Genomic DNA, 26,908 nt, shown 5'->3' on the forward strand with positions numbered 1-26,908 from the left:
ATGTGACATTATGGATGAACCTTGAGGACATTATGCTGAGTGAAATAAGCCAGATTACAAAAGGACAAATATTATATGACCTCATGTATATGAATTAATTATAAATAGCAAACTCGTAGATTTAGAATCTATAATATAGGTTCCCAAGGGATAAAATGGGGAGTTAATGCTTAATTTGTATAAAAGTTCTATTTAGGTTGATTTTTAAAGTTTGGAAATGAATAGTGGTAAATGTAGCACATTATTTTGATTATAATTGACAGCACTGAATCACATAAGTGAGTATAGTTAAAAGAGGAAATGTTAATTTGTAAATGTTACTAGAATAACAACTAAAAGTTAAAACATAGGAATTTACAACACTGTGAATTCTATTGTAGACAATGGACTGTAGTTAATAGTACAAGAATGTTCTTTAATGAATTATAACCAAAGTACAGCACTAATACAAGATGTTAATGGTATATGGAGAAATATACCTAATATAAACTATGGACACTAGTTAATAGTACTTTTTAAATAATCTTTCATCAATTGTAACAAAGATAACTCCTGATTTAAAAAAATACTGTTTCAGAAAGTGCTATCATCAATGTTCCACACCAATGCAAGGTGTTGGTGATGAGGCAATATATGGGAATCCTGTCTTTTATGCATGATTGTTCTCTAAACCTACAACTTCTCTAATTAAAACATTTCACACACACGTAAAAAAAAAACCGTGTAAGCAATTTTCTGGCTATTTGGTTAATGCTGACTACTGAAATAGAAGTTTCAGTAGTTTAGATTCATTTATTTCTAGATGAATCTAAAAACAAATAGATGTTTTGATTCATTTGTTCTAACCTATATGTAAGATGGAAAATTCATGGAATAAATTATAAATGTCTCTTTCATCTTGTAAATATAGACAAGATAAATCAGATTTCTGACTTATACTTAGTAAAAGGCAGAAATATAGAAAAATAATGAGATATTTATTTGGTTATTTATATAGCTTTAATTTAGGTATCTTGCATTATAACATAATAATTAGCACAAGACTTCTAACAAATGATGGCAAAAATCCTTTGATCAAATAATTCCTTAGTTTAGTTAATCACATTTTCAAAAAAGCAAATAGCCATTTATGTAGCATTTCTTGCCTCCTTTTTTGACAGAGAAAAGATGTAACTTACCATGTTCCATATGACTGGTCTATTCTAGAGCAACTATTTTTGTACATTACACTATAGGAAATTAGACCTAGAGATATTTCTACTTTAAAAAAATAACAAGATGTTATTAGATTGTATATGATTACAGAATAAAATTATTTTTTAAAATATCCATGAATCTGCACTACACATTGAAGTTTTTAAACTTTTTAAGGTTCATTCCACACATTTGCATATCTAGATTCTGAAAAGTCTTCCAATGAAAAAAATTATTGAATGGTAACTGTGTTCAATCCTGTCTTAAGTTGTCACAAGGCTGCTGATGCAAAGTAGCAGAATATGTTGACTTTCATAAAGGTGATTTATTTGGGGCAAAAGCTTAGAGTTCTGGGGCCATGAAATGTCCAAATTAAGGCACCATCATAGATGCTTTATCACCAAAGTCAGTCACAGGTCAAGAATTTTGATCATGGTGTCCTGCCATGTAGTGATCAGGCATATGGCAGGGCTTGAGTTGCTCCATGGGCCCAGGCCTTCAGGGATCTCTTCCTGAGCCTCTGTGCTTTGTTAGTTCCAGACTCTGGGACCTCGCTCAGCCTCTCAGGGCTTCTCTGTTTTCCTGGAATTCTCTCTCTCACACAGCAGGATCAATATGGCAGCTTTCTTGTTCTGTGTGTGTCTCTCTTTGTGGCTCCTTTTATATAGATCCAGTAAGAGGGCAGAAACTTAATCTGAGTCACGCCTCACTGATAGAGTCCAATCAAAAATAATCTAATCAAGTGATCTAACCAGAATCTAATGAAATCACAGTAACCCCTATCCACAGGAATAGATTAGTTTAAGAACATAATCTTTCAGGATTCAAAAAAGAACTTCAAACTATCACAAATCCTATGTTTCCCAAACATATTTTATCATTGAACAGGTGTTTTTAAGTTTAATAGCTACAAATAACTAAAAGAAATATAATAATTGGGAAGAAATACAAAAATAAACAAAAAACTCCAAAAAGTTTTGTGAAAGAATGGGAAATTCTGCTCTATGGAGATTTCTGTCTACCCAGTTTTGTTCCACTCATTTTGACATGAAAGAAAAGTAGTTCTCACTAATTAATATGGAGGAGTTTGGTCCTAAAAGCCATGTTAGGGTAGGAAAACAAAAGTAGAAGGAGAGACAATAGAGAACAAACAAGGTAAAGTACTTCTCAAGGCATTGAGGAAGTAGGAGGCAGAGAAAGAAGATGCAAATATCCAGAGGGCAGGAACCAATTCATAAAATAATGTAAGGAGCTACTAAGGAAAGGTACATAATTATGCTTCCATCAAATACTTTCTTTGTTTAGGAAATGAAAGTTTTGGAAAAGCAAATTTACGAATTTGGTATATCTTTGATACAAAAACTTTTTCTAGCATTTCTTCTCACCTATCTTGACCTCATACCTGTTGGATAATCATGGTTGATCATCTTTTAGCAATCATGTATAATGTGGATGTGTTGGACTTTCTTAAAAGTAGAAGATAGATACAGGCAGGAGATCTTTGAAAATTCTTGGATGGATAGAATAATTTTGGTGTCTTACATAGAAGCATTGGCATTTTCTTCAGTGTGAGGAATCACTGATTTTACATTTTCCACTTACTACATTTTTAAAATAATCAGATAATAATTTCTACAAGAAGTTTAGATTTCAGCCTGAGTCCATGACTTTTATCTGCAATACAAAATGTTTATTATGTTTCTTTATTTCTAAGCTTAATTCATCTCTGGTTCCATAAAAACATATTTCTATTAATGTTGGTCTTTTTTGCTGTTTTCTCCCCCTGTGGAAGATTGTAAGGGCACTGCAATTAAAATGTTAAATGTTCACTAAGCATTGCTCTTTGTATGTTGTGAAGAAGAAGAAGGAGGAGAAGGAGGAGGAGGAGGAAGAGAAAGAGGAGGAGGAAAAGGAGAAGGAGAGGAAGGGTAAGGGGGAGGAGGGAGCATGAGGGGGATGGGAAAGAAGGAGGAGGAGGGGGAGGGGAGGAGGAGAAAAACAAAATTCTCTCAGGAAACACAATTTTAGGAAATGATTGCTGAAATAGAAATAGCTGGCAGCATCTCCAAGACTAGCTTTGAGAGCCAGTATTATGCTGGAGAAGAGATCGAAGCATGGGGCTTCTATGATTGATAACGTGTTACTGCTTGTGTGAGCAATAAATCTGAAAGACATTGGGGATACCACGGTGGGAAATACCTCAGATGTATCCTTCTTCCTTCCTTGCTATTCCTTTACTTTCCTATCTATTCATTTACTTTTCTATTGTTCTCTACCAAGCCTATATTAAATACTTTTATGTAAGCTAATCCATCTAATGAAAATTCATTCCTTCGAATATGAATGAAGTGCCTGACTCTGCTCTCACAGAATTCAGCATTCACTTGGGGAAAACTCATAAGGAATTAACTATGGAATATACTATTATTTCTATTTAGTGCTAAGAAATTTGGGACTCTAGGAGTTCAAGTAATTTGTCCAAAATAAATAATATGAAAGATCCAAGATTCTTCCATATTGCTGGCCCTCAAACTTCAATTTACAGCTTCTAGCTCACAGACCTAAAAGGCTCTTCTAGCCCAGCCACAAATATTCATACCAACCAGCAGAAAGGATGAAGGGACAGGGAGAGGGTATACTCTTTATTTGTTTGTTTGTTTGCTTGTTTTCTCATTTAGCGCGCGCGCACGTGTGTGTGTGTGTGTACTGGATTCTAGGCCTTGTGTTGGTCCTTGTAGTATAACAATGAGCAAAACTGATTCTATTTGTAAGAAATGGTTAGGTTTTTTTCAATTTTTGAAACATATTCATAAACTATCCAGTTCATCAAAAGTATACAATCAGTGGCATTTACTATAATCACAGAGTCGTGAATTCATCACTTCAATCAATATTAGAGCATTTTCATTACTCAGAAAAAGATAAGAAATAACAAAAATCAAAAACAGACAAATGATTACACACACAAATATGATCATACTCCTTAGTAGTCACCTTTCAATTTCTCTATTCTCCCTGTACCACAAAGTTGTTCAGTTTTAAACTTATTAACATACAGATATAGCCAGATATGCCTACATATACATTTTCTAGAGTAAATATTGGGGTGAGGCAAAAGGCAGTGTTTTACTTTCCTAGGCGTCTCAAACCTGGTAACATGATATGAGTTGGCTTTAAACAATGGGAATTTATTATGTTACAGTTTGAAGCTTTGAGAATGTCCATATTAAGGCATCATCAAGGTGATGCTTTCTTCCCAAAGACCAGCTGCCAACATTCCTTGACTCTTCTGTCACATGGAAAGACATGTGGCAGTTTCTGCTGGTTTCTCTCTTCTTTTCCAGGTTTTGTCAATTGCAGCTTCTTGCTTCTGTAGCTTTCTCTCTCCCTCTGTACTCATCCCTTTTATAAATGTTTCCAGTAAAAGGATTAAGACCCATCATGGACCATGCCTTAACTAAAGTAACCTCATCAAAAGGTCCTACTTACAATAAGTTTACACTCACAGAAATTGATTCGATTTAATAACATGATTTAATGGGGTACAAAGAGTTTCAAAGCACCACATTCAACCCTCTAGACAAGGGTGTCTTAACCAAGGGTCCATGAGCTTGTATTGAAATTCAAAAAAAAAAAACAGTATTCTTGTGGGGACATGTTGGTGCTGGTGTGATATATTATTAAATATTACACAGTGTAGTGTGGACTTTGTAAGGGGTTTATAGTTTTCACCTGACTGGCAAAGGGATCCGTGGAACAAAGAAATGAACACCTGCTCTAAATCCTAAGGACACATGTTCTTTCTATATGCAAAATTCATTCATTCCATCACAATATCACCATATCACATATCACAATATCACCATAGTCTTAATTCTACTTCAGTAACAATACTAAGTACAAAGTCTCATCCAAATTGGTATATGTGTAGTCTGTCCTACAGCACAATTCCCTTCCAGGTGTGGACCTGTGAAATGTAGAGAACAAGTTATTTGTTTCTAATATACAAAGGAAAGAGAAGCATAGGATAAATATTCACATTCTCATAGGGAGAAGTTGGAAGGAAAATAGGGGTCACAGGTTCCAAACAATTCCAAAATACAACAGGAATACTCCATTAGATTTCAAAGCCTGAGAGGCATCTTTGAGTAGGGTTTGTCCTCCAGGCCTAATAGAGCAGTCTCCTCACACTTTGTAAGTGCTTGTGCAGCAGCCATGTTATTCTTGAACACTGGGCTGAAGACTCCAGCCTCGGAGAACTTTGGGGTGATGGCCAGACTCAACAATCCCTGGGGAATAGGTTTGACCCCAGAGAAAACTGGGGTGACAGCCAGACTCTATGCAAGCCCTGGGGCCCATGCCTTCTCTGAACATTGGGGTGACAGCACTCTTCATGAACAATGGAAAGGAAGACCCTCTCTGTCCAGTGTCAGAGCAGACACACACCTTCCACACATGGACTGCTCTGTTCTCTTGGCCTGAGTAGATATTTTCAGTCCAGACCTCAGCTTCCATGTTCTGCCCTTGAAGTGACATTTTCTCCTTCATTTTGTCCCTTCTCTGCCTTTTTTAGTCCAGGATGGCAGTGGTTACATTCATGCAAATTACACAAAACCCTTGGTTATGCATATAATTCACATGGGCCCAAACCATCAGGCAAAAGAACTTTCCACAGATTCTGTTTGGATAGCTGCATTTCCAATCCTGACTTCCCTTGAAATGGTTGACTGGTGCCGTGTTCACTTAAACCCTCACATGGAGCACAATTCTCTGGGACCTCACTTTCTGGAAGCTCAGAATATTCCAAACCATCAATTCCTGGTTGCTTTGTGCCCAGGAGTTCATTTCTTAGTTTATTCTTTCCTCTGGCATTTTACTATGAATTGCAAGGAGAAACCAGTCTTCACTTTCCACATTTAGCATAGAAATCTCATCACTCTCAAATTCTGCCTTCCATCTGACATCAGAACTCAATTTTTCTAAGTTCTCTTCAAACAAACATCACCTTCCTTTCCATTTCTGATATCACATCATTTCTGTACAAGCCCTCATCCTGAAGTAACTTTAGTGCCCATATTTTTCTTCCAACAGTCTGTTCAAAGTAATCTAGGCCTTTTCTGTCAAACAGCTCACAATTTCTCCAGTCTCTACCCATCAACCAATTCCAAAACTTTTTCCACATTTTTGATATTTGCAATAGCAGCACCCTAATCTCCTAGTACCAAAAATCTTAGTTTCTTAGGCTGCTCAAACCATATACCATGGGATGGGTTAATTGTAAACAATGGGAATTCATTAGCTCCCAGTTTGAGGCTATGAAAATGTCCATGTCAAGTCATCATCAAGGGGATGCTTTCTTTCCAAATAAACAGCTGTCAAGGATTCTTGGCTCTTCTACCATTGGCAAAGCCTGTGGCAGTTTCTGCTGGTTTCTCCCTTCTCTTCCATGTTTTGCTGATTGCAGCCTCTTGCTTCTGTGACTCTCTCTCTTTCTGTATTGCACCTTTTATGGAGGACTCCAGGAAGAGAATAAGACCCAACCTGGGCCATACCTTAACTATAGTAACCTCATCAAAATGTCCCACTTAAAATAGGTTTGCATCCAAGCAGTAGATTAGCGTTAAGAACAAGTTTTTCTGGAGTACATACAGTTCCAAACTACCACAGTATCAAAGATAGTGTTGATTTTTAGTTCATAAAATGATGTATATTGCAGAGCCTTTCACTGGGGGAGAAAGACTGGGGAGAACTAGGGTTCGTGGGAATGTTTGATTTTGACATGTTAGTTTGAGGTGCTTTTCAAACATCTAAGTGGAAATATCAGTGACCAGGTATCATGTTTGTTTAAGTATATATGTGTGGGTAGGTTACCATAAGTGTAGCACTGTGCTACATTTCAGGAACATGAAGGCTAGCAAACCACAGTACCTTACATAAGATGCTTACAAACCATGGTGGGGATTCTCCAAAGTACGTCCAAAGATTGTCTTTTGTTATTCATGGTAGATCTAGAACCACGCCTGATAGTTCATAAAGAAATGAGATGGCAAGGTTGGGCCAGCCACACCGGTAGCCTTAGAGTGGCAGGCTGGGCACACCAGAAAGACCAACCATGAGAATAGGGGGTTGGACTTTGAGCCAAGTCATATCAGCCTGGTCTCTGGGAAGGGAGGGAGCCTGGAGACTGAGTTCAACCACGTGAGCAGTGATTTCCCCCAATCATGCTTATAGAATGAAACCCCATATAAACTCTGGACATTTGAAGTTTGGATGAACTTCCATGATTGAGATGATATATCACTGTGCTGGGAGTGTGACACATGCTGACTTCAAGTGGAGAAGATATAAAATCTTGAACTTAAGATGCTCCAGACCTTGCCTATGTATCTCTTATTTTGATTTTTAATTGTATCATTTTATTGTAATAAAGTTATAATCCTAAGTATAGCACATTCAGTGAGTTCTGAGAGTCATTCTAGAAAATTATAAAACCCAAAATGAGGCAACCAGCAAATGGTAGCAGAGTAAGTAGCCCCTTGAGTCAACTCATGTGACAGGGCAGTTAGTAATCACCCAAAACTATCTAAAGTACCTGTTTGGGGGCTCCAAGAGACTAGAAGAGCATCCTGCAACATCCTTGAAAAAATGGAAGGAGACTGACCATCTGCAGAGAAGATTTATGAGTAAAGCACTGCACCCCACGGAGGCCAGTATCCATCCTCCCCTGGTGGCAGAAGATGCTTCACAAGCTATTTCATGGCTGGATTTGGAAGCTCCACTTCCCAAAAATAGGGGAGTAAGAGGTAGTTTGGCATTGACTTCAGTTACCCATTAGTAAATTCATCTGGCTAAGTATAATCCTAAATTTGAACCTGTCCAAGTGAGAGAGGATGGTAGCCACTATTTAAACTCTGCCCATAGCATGAAGGGAAGCAGGATGGACTGAAAATCATTGTAGGTGGAGAATGTCTTCTTTCCATCCAGATCAGATTGCAGCTCAAGTCTAAGCCCCAGCCCTGCCTCTGGCAGGGAGGAAGCTGGGGGACCTTGCCAACCTCTTCAGGTAACTGTAGATACATTTGACTAGCACAGACTGAATAGCTGGAAGTCTATGGGGCAACTGGAGTCATTGTGGACAAGTATAGCATAGATTGCTGCCTAAACCTGCAGCTCCATCCCTGCCTCAGGAAGGGGAGGAAGGGGCATGAAGCTTCATTATTTGCTCTGGGCAACTACAGTCTAGGCCTGCATGACTTGGACAATTACACATGACTGTGGCTCTGTCCCTATCCCTGGCGAAGGGGAAAGGTGGGAAAGCTTCATCAGTCTCTGAAGCAATGCAGATAGTTTGAGCTTCTACAGCTTATAGCACCAACTACACCCTCAGTGCGTACAACACTACTAGCAAAAAAAAGGAGGGGGGGGGCAGGAAAACCCTAAACTAAAGAGAGAAACTGCATTCAGAATACATATATCTAGTAAGCCAGATACCAAGACACCAACAAAAAATTATAATCCATACCAAGAAATAGGAAGAGGTGGCCTAAAGGAACCAGATAAGTCTCCAGATGACATAAAGGAGTTGTGACAACTAATCATAGATGGTCAAACAAATCTCCTTAATAAACTTAATGAGATGGCTCAAGAAATTAAGGATATTAAGAAAACATTGGATAAGCTCAAAGAAGAATTTGAAAGCATATATAGAAAAATAGCAGATCTTATGGGAATGAAGAGTGCAATAAAGAAAATTAAAACTATACTGGAATCATATAATAACAAATTTGAGGAGGCAGAAGAGAGGATTGGTGAGCTTGAAGAATGGTCTCTGAAAGTGAACATAACAAAAGAACAGATGAATAAAAGAATGGAAAAAATTGAACAACTTCTCAGAGAAAAAAAAGACAGCAAGAGATGAGCAAACATATGTTCTGGGTGTCCCAGAAGGAAAAGAGAAGAGAAAAGGGGCAGAAGGAATATTTGAAGAAGTAATGATAGAATATTCCCATACCTTATTGAAGGACATAGATATCTGTGTCCAAGAAGCACAACCTACTCTCATTTAAATAAATCTGAATAGAACAACTCCAAGGCACATACTAATCAGAATGTCAAATGCCAAAGACAAAGGGAGAATTTTGAGAACAGCAAGAAAAAAGCAATGTATAAGATATAATGGATACCCAATAAGATTTTGTGCCAATTTCTCACCAGAACCCATGGAGATAAGAACACAGTGGTATGATATATTTAAGATACTGCAAGAGAAAAATTTGCAGCCAAGAATCTCATATCTGGTAAGATTATCATATCTGGTAAGATTATCTTTCAAAACTGTGGGAAAGCTAACAGATAAACAGAAACTGAGAGAGTTTGTAATTAAGAAACTGGAATTTTAGGAAATACTAACGGGTGTGCTACAATCTGAAAAGACAGGAGAGAGAGGTTTGGAAGAGAGTCTAGAAATGAAGCTTATATCAGTAAAAGTAACTAAAAGTCTCAAAAGAGTGGTGAAAATAAAATATGATAAATAAAACCCAGAGGTCAAAATGGGTGAAATAAGAACTGCCTCTACTATAATAATATTGAATGTTAATGGATTAACCTCTCCAATCAAAAGGCACAGACTGGCAGAATGGATAAGAAAATATGAGCTACCTATATGTTGCTTGTAAGAGATTCACCTTAAATCCAAGGATACCAATAGATTGAAGGTAAAAGACTGGAAAATTATGTTCCATGCAAATCTCAAGTACCTATACTTACATCAGATAAAATAGACTTTAAGAGACACAACTAATGCAGAATGTGAGGAGTAAGTCAGGGGAAAAAATCCATTTACAATAGTGACTAAAAGAATCGAATATTTAGGAATAAACTTAACCAACAATATAAAGCACTTGTATTCAGAAAACTACAATGTGGTGTTAAAAGAAATTTAAAAAAACCTAAATAATTGGAAGAACATTCCATGCTCACAGTGCAATCCTGATAAAAATTCCCTTAGCATTTTTTAAATAAAAGGAAAACATGATTATCAAATTTATTTGGAAGGGTAAGGGGTCCTGAATAGCCAGAAACATCTTAAAAAGGAAAAGTAAAATTTGAGGACTCTAACTTATAAACTTCAAATCATATTACCTAGCTACAGTGGTAAAAAAAAAGCATGGTATTGACAGAAAGACAGACACACAGACCAATGGAACCAAATGATGGTTCAGAAATAGACCCTTATATTATGTCAAGTGATTTTTGATGAACCTGTCAAACCCACCCAGCTTGGGCAGAACAGTCTATTAAACAAATAGTGCTGAGGGAACTGAATATCTATAGCCAGAAGAAGGAAGGAGGACCCCTATCTCATACCTTATAACAAATTTAACTTAAAATGGATCAAAAACCCAAATATAAAAGCAAGAACCATAAAGCTTCTGGAAGAAAATGTAGGAAAATATCTTCAAGATTTGGTGGTAGGCAGTGGATTCTTAAAGGAGATAAGAGGAGGACTGAAATGGATTACTGATGTTTAATGTATGCAGAAGTTTTAATTAACTTTACTGTAAAAGTGTAGAAATGTATACAGTTGGTGGTAACACATTATAATGAGTATTATAAAAAGGAATGTGGCTGCAAAGGTTAGTCTAGGGATGTAAATGTCAATTGAGAGGAAGCTAGAGAATAATCTTGGAACTGAATAACATAGTAAACCCAGAGGTTGATGACAATTGTGGTTGATGGTACAGATGCAAGAGCGTCCTTTGTGAGCTAGAGCAGATGTGCATCACTACTGCAGGGTGGTGGAAATGTGGAAAAGCATGGGAGAAATACAACTAGAGTGACCTATGGACTGCCATTAACAGCAATACTGTAATATGTACTGTGGTGATAATGGGGGGGATGGAAAAACTACACCAAATATTTGCTATGGACCATGGTAAGTGGTTATATTTTGATGATATGACATTATCTCATAATCTGTAACATATGTTCCACCACAGTGTGGAATGTTGATGGAAGGGTGTTGTATGGGAATTCTGCACATATGCATGATTGTTTTGCAAGTTCACAACTTCTGTAATAAAACTATATTTTGACAAATAGTAAGGTTGGTTGGGGGTAAAAAGGCCAAATGTAAGATATTTTGGTTAGTAGTAATATTTTACAGATGCTTTTTCATCATTAGTTAAAAATGTTTCACAACAATGCAAGGTATTGGTGGTACAGTGAGGTACGTGAGCCCTGTATGATGTTTTGTATGTTTGTTTTGTAAGTTCACAACTATTACTATACAGCTATTGTTTATGTATGTTTTTGTATGAGCAATATACTTTAATAAATTTTTTTAATTAATGAAAAAGAAAGAAAAAAAAACCAAAGGAATGGTGGGAAACCCAGTTGGTCAGATGTGTAGGTAGCCTGGGCCCCTGAGCTTGTAACTGGTTTTTAGAGGGCGTTCTTGAGGGAGCCCCTTAATCTATATGTAGAGTCAGAATAAAATTGAGTTGATTAAGTAAATGCAAATTTTGTGTTTGGTATAATATACTTTTAGAAGTTGTATAAGTGTTTTTGTTTGTTTGTTTTGTTTTTTAGGAGGTACTAGGGATTGAACCTGGGACCTTGTACATGGGAAGCAAGTGCTCAACCACTGATTTATGTCTGCCCCCCTTATAGAAGCTTTTGATAAATTTAATACTACCTCTTACAAAGTAATTCAAGGCCATAAATTTTTTTCTCCAATCTTTCTCTCCTGTAGGTTGCCATATGATTAAAATATGCATTTCTCAATTGGCAAACTACTTCCCAGGTGAAAGCAAACCAAGAACAAAGCTCATGGAAAGCAGTTCTCTGAAAATTAAGTACTAGAGGACCAAATTGCCCTTTTCTCATGCAAATGAGGTCCTGTTGGAGCAGCTAAGCATTACTTCATAAATCATTCCATGCTCTTGAGCAGATTCAGTGCAGGTCCAAAAGTGATGGCATGTGCATGTTTAATTGAGCACTAAGGAAGTGATACAGCTGGTTGGGCTTAGTCCATGCTTGAACATTGAACTTCTCAATCCAATAGAGTACTTAGGCTATGATGACACATAGTTGCTTCATTTTTAACTAAAATTTTCTTCCTGTAGACTCTGAGCTACTTAAAGGCAGGAATTTAAAGGCAGGAATTGGGACAGTAATCAAAATAATTTCTACTAATTTTAAATGATAGTTAATATATTTATTAATGATCTAATACCGGGCAAGCACTTTGAATTCATCACCACACTTAAATCATTGACGCTGATATAATTATCTTCAAATTCAAATGAGGGAAATGAAACTTGGAGAATTTATATACCTTGCTTTCAATAACATAGTAAGATATAGGAGTTAGTTTTGAATTGAGGTCATCTCAGTCTAGACCAATTCATTATACAGAATCCTTTACTCTGCTGACAGTGAGACCCCATATTTCAGTATCACTAAAAACTCTTACCACTTTTGCAAACAGGTAAGATAACTATTATTATTTTGCTTTTCACATTTGAAATATTAAGAAAGATGCTAAGTAGCTTGTCTCTGATCAGATCTCTTACCTAGTGATATGGCTGAGCTACTTTAAAAACAAATTTAAAAAAAAATTTTAAAAGATTTCTAGTATGTCATGTCCAATAGTGGGAATGAGAATTGGTAAAAAGCAAAAAAACATATGGTTATACCTTAGGTATCTATGGCTTCTGTACACTGGAGTAAAGTTTGTCACTATTTACTCAATTTGGGAGTTGATTTCTCCTGCCATAACCTTCCAGGTGTGCATAAACATTCCTGCTAACCAATGAAGGCAAATGCTCAGAGTAAAGTGATTAGGCATGGAGTTAAATCAATCAATAAATAGAAAAACAAATTATCCAACAGCAAATATTTAATCAAGAAGAAAACAGTTGGCTTTCTTGCCAAAGTATTAATTTAATACAGTTTTTAATTTCAATAACTCAAGGATCCATGCATTAGATAGAATTTGAAATTCTTTTTGTGTTACTTAAAGGGATTGAGAAATGGCTATAAACATTATTGAAGATGATAAAGCCTTGGGAATTTGACCCTGTGACGAGGCAGGATAAGCCATTTCCCAAAGTCATAAAGGACTAAGGGTTTCCTAAGTTGCTTACTGAGGGTATAAGGGTAAGTTAGCACTACAGCTTTTGTTAAATATTTACATTATACTTTTCTTTTTTTATGACTTAGGCTTAGACTTCTAGATTGTATACCTCGAGCTTCCTCATCATGAAGGAATTAAGTAAGATTAGTGCTTGCAGTTTAAAGAAGCTATTAAGATGGAAATTGACTCTGTTTAACAACAAATAGTAAATGAAGGCAGAAATCCTGAAAACTTTAGAGATAATGCAGAAGATAAAAGTGTTTCTTGAAGTAACTCAGAAATGAAATTACTAGATAAGCAGATAATGTTTTCATCACCAGGTATTTGTTAAATTACAAACAAAAATGAAATAGATAAATACAATTATATTTCTTAAAAGTAGTTACAAAATGTAAGACATTTTGAGGATAGCACTAAGGGTTTCATGATTATTTAAATAATGAATTGGGAGAATTAGATTTCTGGTTTAGGCACAAAAGTATAACACCATTAAACCATATAGAAACCCAAAAAGAGAAATACAAAGCTGAGGAGGGACTTTGTACCAGCTCTCCCCAAGTGATCTGGGGCAGTACTTTGCAAAAGAACTTCCTGCAATGATGGAAATATTCTATATCCATGCTGCCCAATATAGTAGCTGTGATCACATGTGGTTTTTGAATAAGGCTGGAGTAACTAAAGAAGTGAATTTGCAATTCTATTTAATTTTAATTAAAATAAATAGAAGTAGCCACATGCAGCTAGTAACTACAGGCATATCTCCTGTAGACTTTGTGGGTTCAGTTCTATTCCACTGCAGTAAAGCAAATATTGCAATAGAGCAAATCACACTAATTTTTTGGTTGCCCATTGCATATAAAAGTTATGTTTAAGTCTGCTGTGTTTCAGAAGGGACCTGGGTCACAGTCTTTGTGCAAACGGCAAGCTGCTTGGGACCGAGTTGGATGGAGGGTTACAGACTGGGAGGTCCAGGAGAGAAACTTCCTACCTGGTATTTTTCTTTTTCTTAGATTCAACATTTGTGGAATCCTTCTCCAGTTTCTACCATCCTCCAGACTTCTAAGCAAGTATGAATTGTTCTTTTATTTGCTGTTTCTCTGTGGAGACTTTTCTGATGTCTTATGTCACTATGTTGATGACCGGCACAGTTTTTTGTTATTGGAGATTATATGATATGTATTAATTTGCATATGGAAGCCCATTTATTTTATACATTTTTATTTAAATCTTCAAGTATAGAGCAACATTATATCAGTTATGTAATATATTATGTACTTAAATATTTGGTCTTTATTTTAAAACTTTTAATGAAATATTTTAATACTCAAAAAAAAGTTATGTTTACACTACACTATTAAATGTGCAATAGCCTTATGCCTAAAAAAATCAATGTACATACCTTAGTTAAATTTTGACTCAGAGACACAAACAAAAATGACTCTGGTTTGCCACAAATTTTCAATTTATAAAAAATGTAATATCTTTGAAGTGTAATAAAGTGAACAATAATAAAGCCAGGAATGCCTGTATAAGCATTACTCTGGGAAATTTAGAGGAGTAGCAGCTAGTAAAGGAGGTTAAATCTAAAATTTTAAATCTTCCCAACAAGAATTATGTATGTATATAACAGAGTTATGTATGTATATAATATATATATGATTCTTGACTCTATAATCAAATATTTTTTCATAAGTCTCAAATTAGTACCATAAACAATTTTGGTAATATAATGCCTAGAAAGCAATAAAATGTAACTGATAAAACAAGGAGAAAATCAATATGCTAAAATAATAATGATACACAGCAGGAAAAACATAAAACAGAAACACTAACAGAGGCTCCAGATACTGGAGTTGTCATACATACACACAATATAAGTTACTTAAACGTAACCATATTCAAAAGGATTATCAAGATAAAATTAAGAATTTGGACAGAGGATGGAAACATACTAATTTAAGAAAAGAAAAAGAATTTTTACAAATGAAAATAAAATAACTAAATTTAAGAAATCAAGGGATGGGTTTATCTATACTGTAGATATAGCTGAATGGAGAGTTAATGAACTGAAAATTAGATGAATGAAATTAGCTAGTAACATGGAGGACTAAAATAAAAAAAATATATATGGCAGAGAAAAATTAACTCCATTTATATCTTCCTGAGACAAAATATGTGGAGGTGGCGGGTAACAACATACTATCCAAAATCATGTTTAGAGATGAAATCTAATATTGCACAAAGAGCAGTGATATAATCATATTGAAATTATAAATTTCCATGATTCCTGGAGGTCATTAATACTGTTCAATGAAGAAATCCTTTTCAATGAGTCTCAAGGAGGAAAAAGGCATTACTCCAGGACACACAACTAGCTAAGCAGAAGGTTAAGGACTTGGACATAAGTCCCCTCCCCTCATTAACAGTTATGCTCTTGTAAAGTAAGTTATTTTATCTCTGAGTCATACATTCCTTATCTATATAAATGTTATAATAATGCCTTCCTAATAGGATTATTATAAGGATCCAAATGAGATCATGTACATAATTTTTGTTTGTTTTCTTAATTGAAAACTAATAAAGTTACTCTCGTAATTATTGGTTTGATTTAAAGCAATCTTGTTGTAGAGGAGCATCCTTGGAACTAGTATAACTGAGTAGGCTTTCTAGTATGAAAATTAAAGGAAGAACTCAGGAACAAGTAACAGATAAATATAAAGCCACAATGACATTTAGAGGCAGAGAAAATGTGACCGTGAGAAAACAAAACTGAAATTTAAAATCTATGCCAAGTCAGGTTGTCCAAAGTCTAGAAAAAGCCAGGGCTGATGAATTTAAGAGACTGTTGGTGACACTATCTCTGTTGTGTTTAACACCTTGGTCACTTAACAACTAAGAATAAACTGGGAATAGCAAATACAAAACTGTGAAAGAGATTGAAGTAACACATAGAAAAGAGTAAACTATACCAAGTCAGTTGTGAGAGCTATTCTCTAATGTAGGTAAATGACATAGTAAGCCATTTGAATGAGTGCTCTTCAAAATCCATTTACTTTGCTCTATATAAAATTCCACAGTCTTTAGACTTGAAAGAGTAGTAACTACTTTTGCCATTGTTGCTATAAACACCTGATGGCATCATTCTTTAAAATCAGCAGTATTATACCTAAACTCTACCCCTAGGACAGGAGTCCTTAATCAGGGGTCCACAGACCCCAAGGGGCCCATGGGAAAATCTCAGGGGGTCTGTAAGCTTGAATTGAAAAAAAAAATCAACTTATCTTTATTTTCTCTGACCTCCAATGTTGAGTGTCATTAAACTATCTGCTGCTATATTCTGAAAAGGGGTCCGTGGTTTTCACCTGACTGGTAAATGTGTCTGTGGAACAAAAAAAGTTTAAGAACTTCTGCCCTAGAACCATAATCTAATACATTGTTCCTATGATCTTTTCATTTATGACTTATCATTCTCTGCCCATTCCCAAAAAGCTAAACTGCCATGTGTATTGTATTTTCCAAAAGAATTAAAATTCATCACCTGGGGAAGCAGATGTGGCTCAAGCAATTGGGCTCTCATCTACCTTATAGGAGGCCCAGAGTTTGATACCCAGGGCCTCCTGGTGAAGGCAAGCTGGCCCACATGGTGAGCTTGCCCACACAGGGTGCCAGCCCTTGTGGGTTGCCGCCTCATGCAGGAATGCCTCCCCATGCAGGAGTGCTGGCTGACATGGAGAGCTGGCACAGCAAGATGACACAACAAGAGACACAGAGAAGAGACAATAAAAAGACAGCAGAACAGGGAGCTTAGGTGGTACAAGAGAATGATCTCCCCTCTCCCACTCTGGATGGTCTCAGGATCGGTTCCCAGAGCCACCTAATGAGAATACAAGCAGACACAGAACACACAGTGAATAGACACAAAGAGCAGATGGGGGGGGTGGGGGTGGGGGAATAAACAAAATCTTTAAAAAAAAACTACCATCACCTGTAAGCCAGTGTCAGTGATAAGTGCAAGTTATTGAAAGATATATTCCAGGAACCCAGGCTAAACATTATTTCTTTAACCATAATTGATTGGAACATTTTTGTTAAAACTTACAACTGCATTTATGATAATGATTCAAAGAATTTACCCCTAAGGATAACTGACAAGGTCACAGAATTATACATGGCATTCTGACTCTAAGGTCACTCTGCCTCCAGTCTGTGCTGCCTCTGAGCCAACTTCTCCTTAGCTGCCACAGAGAAATTTCTAAGATGCCAATTGAATCATCCTGTGTGACTTAAACTCCTGAATCTCACAGATTCCTCCCAGCCTTCCCCAAAGGAAGATATGCTTTTTTAGCAGGGTGACTGTGCATTATGAAAAAGAAAATTATCAGGCATTTGGGGGATGACTGGATACTGGCTCTAAACTGACACTAATTCCAGGAGATCCAAAATGTCACTGTTGTTTGCTAGCAAAGTAGGGGCTTACAGGAATCAAGTGATCAATGTAGTTTTAGCTCAGGTCCATTTAGGGTGGGGTCAATGTGTCCCCAAACCCTCCTGTGGTTATTTCCCAAGTTGTGGAAATCATCATAGGAAAAGGTACACATCAACTGGCAGAATGCCCACATTGCTTCCCTGACCTGTGGAGTAAAGGGTGTAACGGTTAGGAAAGACCAAGTGGAAGGCACTAGAACTCCCTCTAGCTAGGAAAATAGTAAATCAAAAACAGCATTATATTCCTGGAGAGAATTACCTCCTTCTTCCATGTTAGCTTGATGGGACCTATTGAACAAGAATTAGTAACTACTCTAGAATTATTGGTAAGGCACCTGAAAGTCAGTGGGTAGATAATAAATCTAAGAAAAATTCAGGGCCTTCCACTTCAGGGAGATTTCTAGCTATCCAATGGTATGGAGCAAGCCAAGCAATCACTTATAAGATGAAGGAAAACTTGTTTCATCTGGCCCCTCCTATCACCACAAAAGAGGTTCAATGCCTGTGGCCGTTTCTTGATTTTAGAGGAAATGTATACCTCATTTATTGACCCTAGATGCTTCTAGTTTTGAATGAGGCCCAGAATAAGAGAAAACTCTGCAACATGTCCAGGCTGACATACAAGCTGCTATACTACTTGGGCCATGTAGCAATTTGAAGTTTTTGTGGACCCCAGAAAATCCTACTCTTAAAGCAAATCCATTCCTGTGCAAGTGAACCTATTTATGAATGAGATCTTTGATTAAATTACTTCAGTTAAGGGTCTTTGATGAGATTTTGTGGCCTAGGGTAGGTCTCAATCATCTTACTGGAATCCTTTATAAATAGAGGATAAAGCTGCAGACAAAGAAAAAAGCTACAGAGAGAAGAACCCACAAGTTGAGAGAGAAGGCCCTAGGAGCTAGAAGCTGAAAACAACAAAGTCTGGAGGAGGGGGAGAGAAGAGCAGATATGCCATGTACTTGATCACCCAAAACTGCCGTTTGGGGAGAAAGAATCTTCTAATGATGCCTTTATTTGGAATTTTTTTTTTGAGAAATTACTTTATTGTACTGTAGGTATAATTATTGTTATTATATTACTAGATATAATTGCTCTGAGAGGTATCTAAGGTAATATTGCAATCAGCATTTTATAAGTGATGATCCTAGGCACAGTGGAAAGGCTTTAACCCTGGGTTAAGGTTGCATAGCTATTTTGTTCTTGGACTGGGATTTAGGCTCCCATTCCTTTACATACTTTTCTTTTTCTTTTCTTTTTTTTGCCTTTATTTATTTTTTTAATGTTACATTAAAAAAAAATATGAGGTCCCCATATAATCCCCCCCCACCCTCACCCCACTCCTTCCCCCATAACAACAACCTCCTCCATCATCATGAGACATTCATTGCACTTGGTGAATACATCTCTGAGCACCACTGTACCTCATGGTCAATGGTCCACATCATAGCCCACACTCTTCCACAGTCCACCCAGTGGGCCATGGGAGGGCATACAGTGTCCAGAACCTGTCCCTGCAGCACCACCCAGGACAACTCCAAGTCCCGAAAATGCCCCCACATCACATCTCTTCCTCCCACTCCCTACCCCCAGCAGCCACCATGGCCACTTTCTCCATACCAATGCCACATTTTCTTTGATTACTAATCACAATAGTTCATGAATAGAATATCAGTAAGTCCACTCTAATCCATACTCTATTCCTCCATCCTGTGGACCTTAGAATGGTTTATAAGGCCTCAGAACAGTAAGCTTTTAACCTAATAAATCCCCATTGCAAAAGCCAACCCATTTCTGGTGTATTACTCCCAACAGCTTTCAGCATATTAAAACAGACCATATTATCCCATAGCTCCAATGGTGCAAATAGAAATGCTTTTGGAGACTTTGGCAGGCCCTTATAGGTGGATCAGATCCTTAGGATTTTGAAATAAAGCTATGCTATCCTCTGAGCATTATGACTCTCCTTTTAATAACAGTGTTTGGCCTGCTATTGGGCCCTGATAGAAAGTGAATGCTAAACTATGTGCCATCAAGTTACCAAGAGATCTGAGTTGCCCGTCATGAACAGGTGTTGTCTGGCCAGCAAGCTACTAAGGTTTTATATCTGCAGCAGCACTCTGTCATCAAATGGAAATAGTTTATATGAGTTTGGGCTTGAGCACGCCCTGAAGACACAAGCAAGTTACATGAGGAAGTGGCCGCAATGCTCATGGTCCCCAATCCAGCCACATTACCTTCTCTTTCCAGCTAATAGCTATAGACCATTGGAGCATTCTCTATGATCCATTTACTGAGGAAGAGAAAACTTGGGCCTGGTTTGCAGATGGTTCTACATGATAAACAGTTATCACCTGAAAGTGGACATTTAAGTATAGTGCTACAGTTTCTTTCTGGGACATCCCTCAGGGACAGTGGTGAAGGGAAATCCTCTCATTGAGCAGAAATTTGGGCAGTGCTCCTGCTTTTTATTTTGCCTGGAAGGAGAAATGTCCAGAGGTCAAATTGTATACTGATTTGTAAGCTGTGGCCAGCAGTTTGCCTGGATGGTGATACACTTAGAAAGAACATGATTAGAAAATTGGTGACAATGGAGTCCAAAGAAGAGATATGTTTTCATTTTCTAGCCTTCTCAAGCAAATACCATGCAATGGAGCAACTTAATGAGAATTTATTCACTCATTCACTCAAGAGTCCAACACAAGGTATCATCAAGGCATTTCTTTCTACCCAAAAACTGTGGCATTCTGGAGCTGGCTGCAGGTAGTTCTTAGTCCTCAGTTTGTTAACATGGCAAGGTACATTTCCTGGTCTCTCTATTCTTTTCTGGGTTACACTGATGTTTAGCTTTAGGCTACTCCATCTATAGCTTTCTTTCTATCTGAATTTCACTCCACTTCTAAAGGATTCCAGCAATAGGAGTAAGACCCATCCTGATTAAGGTGGGCCATACCTTCTTAACTGCAGTAAGCTCATCAAAGGTTCCTACTTACATTGGGTTCACACCCAAAGAAATGGATTAAATTTAAGAACTTTTTTCTAGGGGTACATTCAGCTTCAAACTACTTCATGTGGATATTCTGCTCTGAATTGGAAAAAAAAAAATGAAGATTTTGCATTTCATGTAAAGGCTCACCAAAGAGTGACCTCAGCAGAGGAAGATTTAATAATCAAGTGGATAGGATGAAATTTTCTATGGATTACAGTTAGCTACTTTCCCCTGTAATTGCCACCTGTAATTGTCCAACGGTCTCATCAAAAAAGTAGCTGTGGTGGTAGGGGTGGAGGTTATACATGAGCTCAGCAGCATGGACTTTCACTCAACAAGGCCAAACTGGCTAGGGCCACTGCTGAGTGCCCAACCTGCCAGCATTAGAGATCAACACCCAATGCCCAATATGGCACCATTCTCGAAGGTGATTAGCCAGCTACCTAGTGACAGGTTACATTACAACAGCCCACTTCCATAATAGAAGTGCCAATGCTCTTTTACTTACTGTATTAGACATTTATTCTGAATATGTATCTGCCTTCTCTGCACACAATGCTTCAGCCTAAGCTACCATCATAGACTTATGGATGCATTATCCTCCATTAAAATATTCTACACACCATTGCTTTTGATCAAGGAACTCAGTTTACTTCAAATGAAGTACAGCAATGGGTCATTGCTCATGAAATTCACTAATCTTACCATGTTACTTATTATCTTGAAGCAGCTTTCTTGATATGATGGTGGAATGGTCACTGGAAGATTCAATTACAGTGCCATCAGTGTGCAAATAACTTTCAGGGATGGGATAGTGTTCTTCAGGAAGCCATATATGGTCTAAGCAGCATCCATTTAACAGTGATTTTTCTCAATAGCCAGGATTCATGGGCCAGGAATCAAGGGATAGAAATGGATCACTATTATCTCTAGTGATCCAATAGTAAATGTTTACTTCCTGAACCCATGGCCTTATGCTTTAATGGTCTATAGGTCACAGTTCCCAAAGGAAGGGATGCTTCCACCAAGAGACACAACTGGTCAGTTTCATTAGACTGGTAACTAGGACTGACAACCAGTCTTTTTGAGCTCTCATGCCTCTGAATACATGGGAAAAGAAGTGAAGTTTTTGTGCTTGCTGTAGTGATTGATTCTGATTACTAAAGGGAATTTGAACTACCTACACAATGGAGGTAAGGAAGAGAATGTCTAGAATATATAGGAGATTCCTTAAGACATCTCTTAATAATACTGTGCATTGCGATAAAATTCAACGGGAAACTACACAACCCTTTTCAGCTAGGACTATTAATGCCCCAAACCTTCAAGAATGAAGATTTTGGTCACCTCAATAAGGCAGAGAAACATGACCAGCTGCAGTGCTTGCTGAAGGGAAAGAGAATATGGAACAGTTAGTAGAAGAAAGAATTTATAAATATCAGTATAGCCACATGATTAGTTGCAGAAATGAGGAATGTAATTGTTACAGTATTTTTCCTTATTTTGTTATGAAAAGGCTTGTTGTGAATATGGTATTTTTGTCTCCTTCCCTTCCTTATCCCTTTATCATATATTATATAATATATTAATAATAATTAGCTTTACATCACAGTAATTAACTTAAAGGATATCAAGAAGACAAGAAAAGACTACCAATGACTTCACATCCTCTTTACCAGGTCCCACATTCATGTGACACAATTCCTTAAACTAAACATACACATACATACACATATACACAAACACATATGCATATATTTGAACAATATATAATGATTATCTACTTTTTTTGCTTAGGATCCTCCAGTGTTTCCCTATAGTTCTCATGGTAAAGTTCAGCTGGTGAGCACAGCCTCTAGTGCTCTCTAGGGACTGCCCTACACTTCTCTCTGCAGTACCACCTCCTTTTGCTCCTCACTTCAATTTGCAGCTGAAATCCTAATGTATTCCTGTGTAGTATGTTTTTTACATTCCTGTGGATTTGTGTATATTCTTAACTCTATTTTCAATACTGTTTTCCCTTTCATCTTCTTGGTCAAATCCTAATTGTCTTCAAGATTGTGGAAGAAAACAATAAATATCCATAGAATTTAATTGATTTAGAATGCAGTGTGATAGAATGGACAAAGCATTAGATGAATGCTCTTATATCAATGTCCCATTCTCTTCTTTCCCATTATAATGCTAGGGAGAACAGGAAAGTTACCTAAATTCTCTGTATCTCAAAATCCTTCCTTATAAAACCTGGTTTTTCAATGCAAGGAGTGGTGACCCTCCTTGTCTTTGTAAAAATTCTAAGCATTGAAACTTAGCTTCTAATTAGAGTTGAGAAGCTCATTTTGATTCTATTACCTGCTCAACAAGCAAGTGCAGGAACAAATTCTGAAACACTGATATATCATTTTGTTTAACTAAATGTATGAATCAATTATACTTTTATATTTATGTAATGTAGTCATTGTATTTGACTCTCATTTTTTGCTTGTTGAGAGCTCTCACACAACATTTTACAGGATAAGGAAAATAAAGGTCCATTTTATTTATTTTTCTCTGTGAATGTTGCCAAAAAGAATATATGCAGCAGACAAATGTTATTGGTAGGTAATTAAGTAATTAAATTGCCCATTTCATTCCAGTGTGGAGTTAGAGACTAGAGAAGGAGTGTGTACAATTAAAATGGATTTTGTCCATTTTGATAATTTGCCTTCTATGGCTTAAAAATGTGTAATTATTTATAATAAAACAGATTGTTCACCATTTGAAATGTTTTAGTTTAGAAAGAGCACATAAAGTAAGACAGAAACATTTCTATCATTGTTTTCCTAATGGCTGCTCAGAACCCCTCTTCTCTTAAAGTAGAGAAGATAAAGCCCTCCTCTGTTTCCAGCATTGATTGACAGTAGATAAAGGACTCCAATTGTGATGAAAAATTACCAGGCAAATTGTAGTCCTCACATAAATGCAATGCCTTTTATGTTAAGAGCCCATGAATGGATGGAATGTGGCTTTTATGTAAAACACATCAATTACAAAGAGCCCTTGGTAACTACTCCTTTGGTTAAACTAAATTTGACTTTGAGAATTAACTATATTGGCTCTTTCAAGGAATGCTTGGTGAGCAAAGTTTTAATGACCATTCCAGTGGGGTTGGAAAAATCAGATGTCAGCATACAGAAACTGAATAAAGATAGCATTTGGCCTGGAATGGCTAGTTTGTGATACATCAGAAATAAACATTTCATTGGTTTTAGTTCTACCAGAAATTGCCTGGACTGCATGCTCATTCATTCATTCATTCAGTTCCTTAGGCATTCCTTAACAAAGGTCCAGAAAGAAAATCTGGTGAAAAGGCAAAAGTTCTGGTATTGAAAACCTAGGAACAGCATAAACCTTACTAAAGGTATCGTTCTGATTATGAAAGTCATTTAGGATCTGTGTCTTAATATTTTTATATGCCAAATGGAAGGAAAATATATACATTAATGGAAAAAATCCAATTTATATAGAGTACTCCTAGTCTCTCTCACTTACTTGAATGGAGAGGATAAAACATAATTAAGATTGAGGATAAAAGACAAAATGTTTCTGGAGTGCTTGTTTTGAAATCCCCTGATATAGTTAAGCGAAAGAAATTATGGATTCCTGTTCGATTAACTGTAGTTGATTGAGGAATGAACAAACAGAAGGAGAGGAATGCAACTATGAATTAAAGTAGACTTACTATTATTCTAGAAATGGAAAGACTTGTAACATTGATATAAAGACATAAAGGCAGTGGTCACCAGAGGTTACGAGGAGAGGGAGAGGGAAGAATCAGTGTAACATGGGGCATTTTTGGGACATTGGAATTGTTCTGCATGTTATTGTAATGATGGATACAGACTATTATGCATTTTGTCAAAACCCAAAAAATTGTGTGTAAATGTGTAAATCATAATATAAACTATAGACCATGGTTAGTAGCAGTGCTTCAATATGTGTTCATCAATTGTAACAAATGTACCAAACTAATGAAAGATGTTGTTAATGGGGAAAACAGTGGGAGGGAGAAGGAGGGATATACGGGGATACCCTATATTTTTGATGTAACATTTATGTAATCTAAAGCTTCTTTAAAAATGAGAATTATTTTTTTTTAATGTACACGTTGAAATATCTATATTCTAATGAGAAGGATAAAGTAAGACAAGTCCAAGACCTCCTTCCCCTTGGAAGCAAGTTCCCTCAGGTACCTGATAAATGAGCAAGTGGTCGCTAAGCTATGGCCAAGGGAAAGGCAGACTGAAGAGGGCAGTTGAAGCAACTTATATGATCGTAGGAAAGAAAAATGCCTGTTGCACTTTTCCTTTGGATTCTTTTTTATTGCCTCTGCTTGCTATTGGTATTTTGATAATTGTGCAGAAACTGGTAAATTGAACAAAAAATGGTAAAACAACTGGTCCTTTACCACAAAAAGAGTCAACGGCACCAAACTTAATAGAAGTCATTATATTTGTTGAAGCAATAGAAGTAAAAGCTTGAATTTCCTGAAATCTCAACTACTCATGAATACAAAAAGTCTTTCAATATTCTGTGTGACATATTCCCTTCAATGGGAAATATGCTTAAAGTCCTGAAATATGAAGGGTATCTCCAGAAAAAGCACTTCTGCAGTTGTTTGCACTGAGATCTGAACCAGATGCTTTTTCCCTCTGGAATATCATTTTTGTTTAAAATAATGACTAATGGAAACTATGGGTATTCAGACTTGAGTATTTGTCAGTCATTTTCACTAAAATGAATGAAATGATACTGTCACTCAAATATCTGTGATCAGAGAATTAAGCTTTCGAGTGAAATTTAGAATTTCAGAAAACAAAATTCTTCCCAATATGTATAAAATTTTCAGGTGAGATGGATGGTGATATTAACAGTGTAAGTTTTGATTACAAAATGAAATATGTGCTAACATTTGGAATTTATATGTGTCTTAGTTTCCTAGTGAAGCTGGCTAATAAGATAGGGAATCGATAGGCATATCTGGAACATGGCAGAGAGTCCACATGAACATCTATAACCCCAAGACGGCTACAGAAAGACCCCCCCTCACAAGATCCTGCCATTCAGAATGAAGACTTCTTCTGGAAGCCAGGAGAAGCCCCAGATATTCCCCAAGGACTTTACCATTGTGCCCTCACAGGGGATTGATGGGTGGGATAATCAATCAAAACAGCAAACAGTTATAACTCCTCCTATGACATTAGCAAAGGAGTGGAATAAGTAACAGTTCAAAAAGCCAAGTACGGGGCCTGAATGAGTGCTCTCATTCTCTCTTACCTGTGGACCCCTGCACCTGCCCTCAGTGCACCGCTTTCACCGTTTATCCTCTGCCATGTGGCCATGCAAATAAACCTGGGGATTTATAACCTATAAGGGAAAATTTAGCCTGTAAATCAGTCCTCTTTATCACTTCAGCTTCTTCCTCTGTAGCTGGGACCCCTGATCTGTTCTTTTCTCCCATTTCTTGTCTCCTTCCCTACCTGAATAAATCACTGGCCTAACTCACCTGACGTGCTCTTGAAATTCAAGAGCATAGTTCTGCAGCATAGTCAAGAACCTAAATAAAATCCAGTAACACTAGGACTGTCATATCAAAGTGCCACGGACTGTTTGGTTTCAATAACAAAAACGCATTGTCTCACAGAGCTGGGGGCTAAAAGTCTGACATCAAGGCAGCGGCACAGCAGCCCGTGCTCCTTCTGACGGGTGTGGCCAAGAATGGGTCCCACGGCTTTCTCTAGGCTTCTGGTGGATCTCAGAGTTCCTGGCCGTGTTGCTGCCTAACCCCTGCCCCTGTCTCCGCCTACACGTGGTTCTTTCTTGTATCTGTGTGCACATGGCCTTCTCCTCTCTGTCTGTCCTCCCTTTCTTATAAAGACACTAGTCATAATCAAACCAAAGGCCCAAACTACTCCACGATGATCTCATTCTAACTTGCCTAATTCCATCTGTAATGATCCTATTTCTACAAAATCCCAATGTGGTTCCAAATAATCCCCAATTCCTGAGGAATTAGGGTTTCCATATATCTTTTTGGGGGACACAATTCAATCCATAACAAT

Source organism: Dasypus novemcinctus, chromosome 14, assembly GCF_030445035.2.
Source record: "Dasypus novemcinctus isolate mDasNov1 chromosome 14, mDasNov1.1.hap2, whole genome shotgun sequence".
Taxonomy (NCBI): domain Eukaryota; kingdom Metazoa; phylum Chordata; class Mammalia; order Cingulata; family Dasypodidae; genus Dasypus; species Dasypus novemcinctus.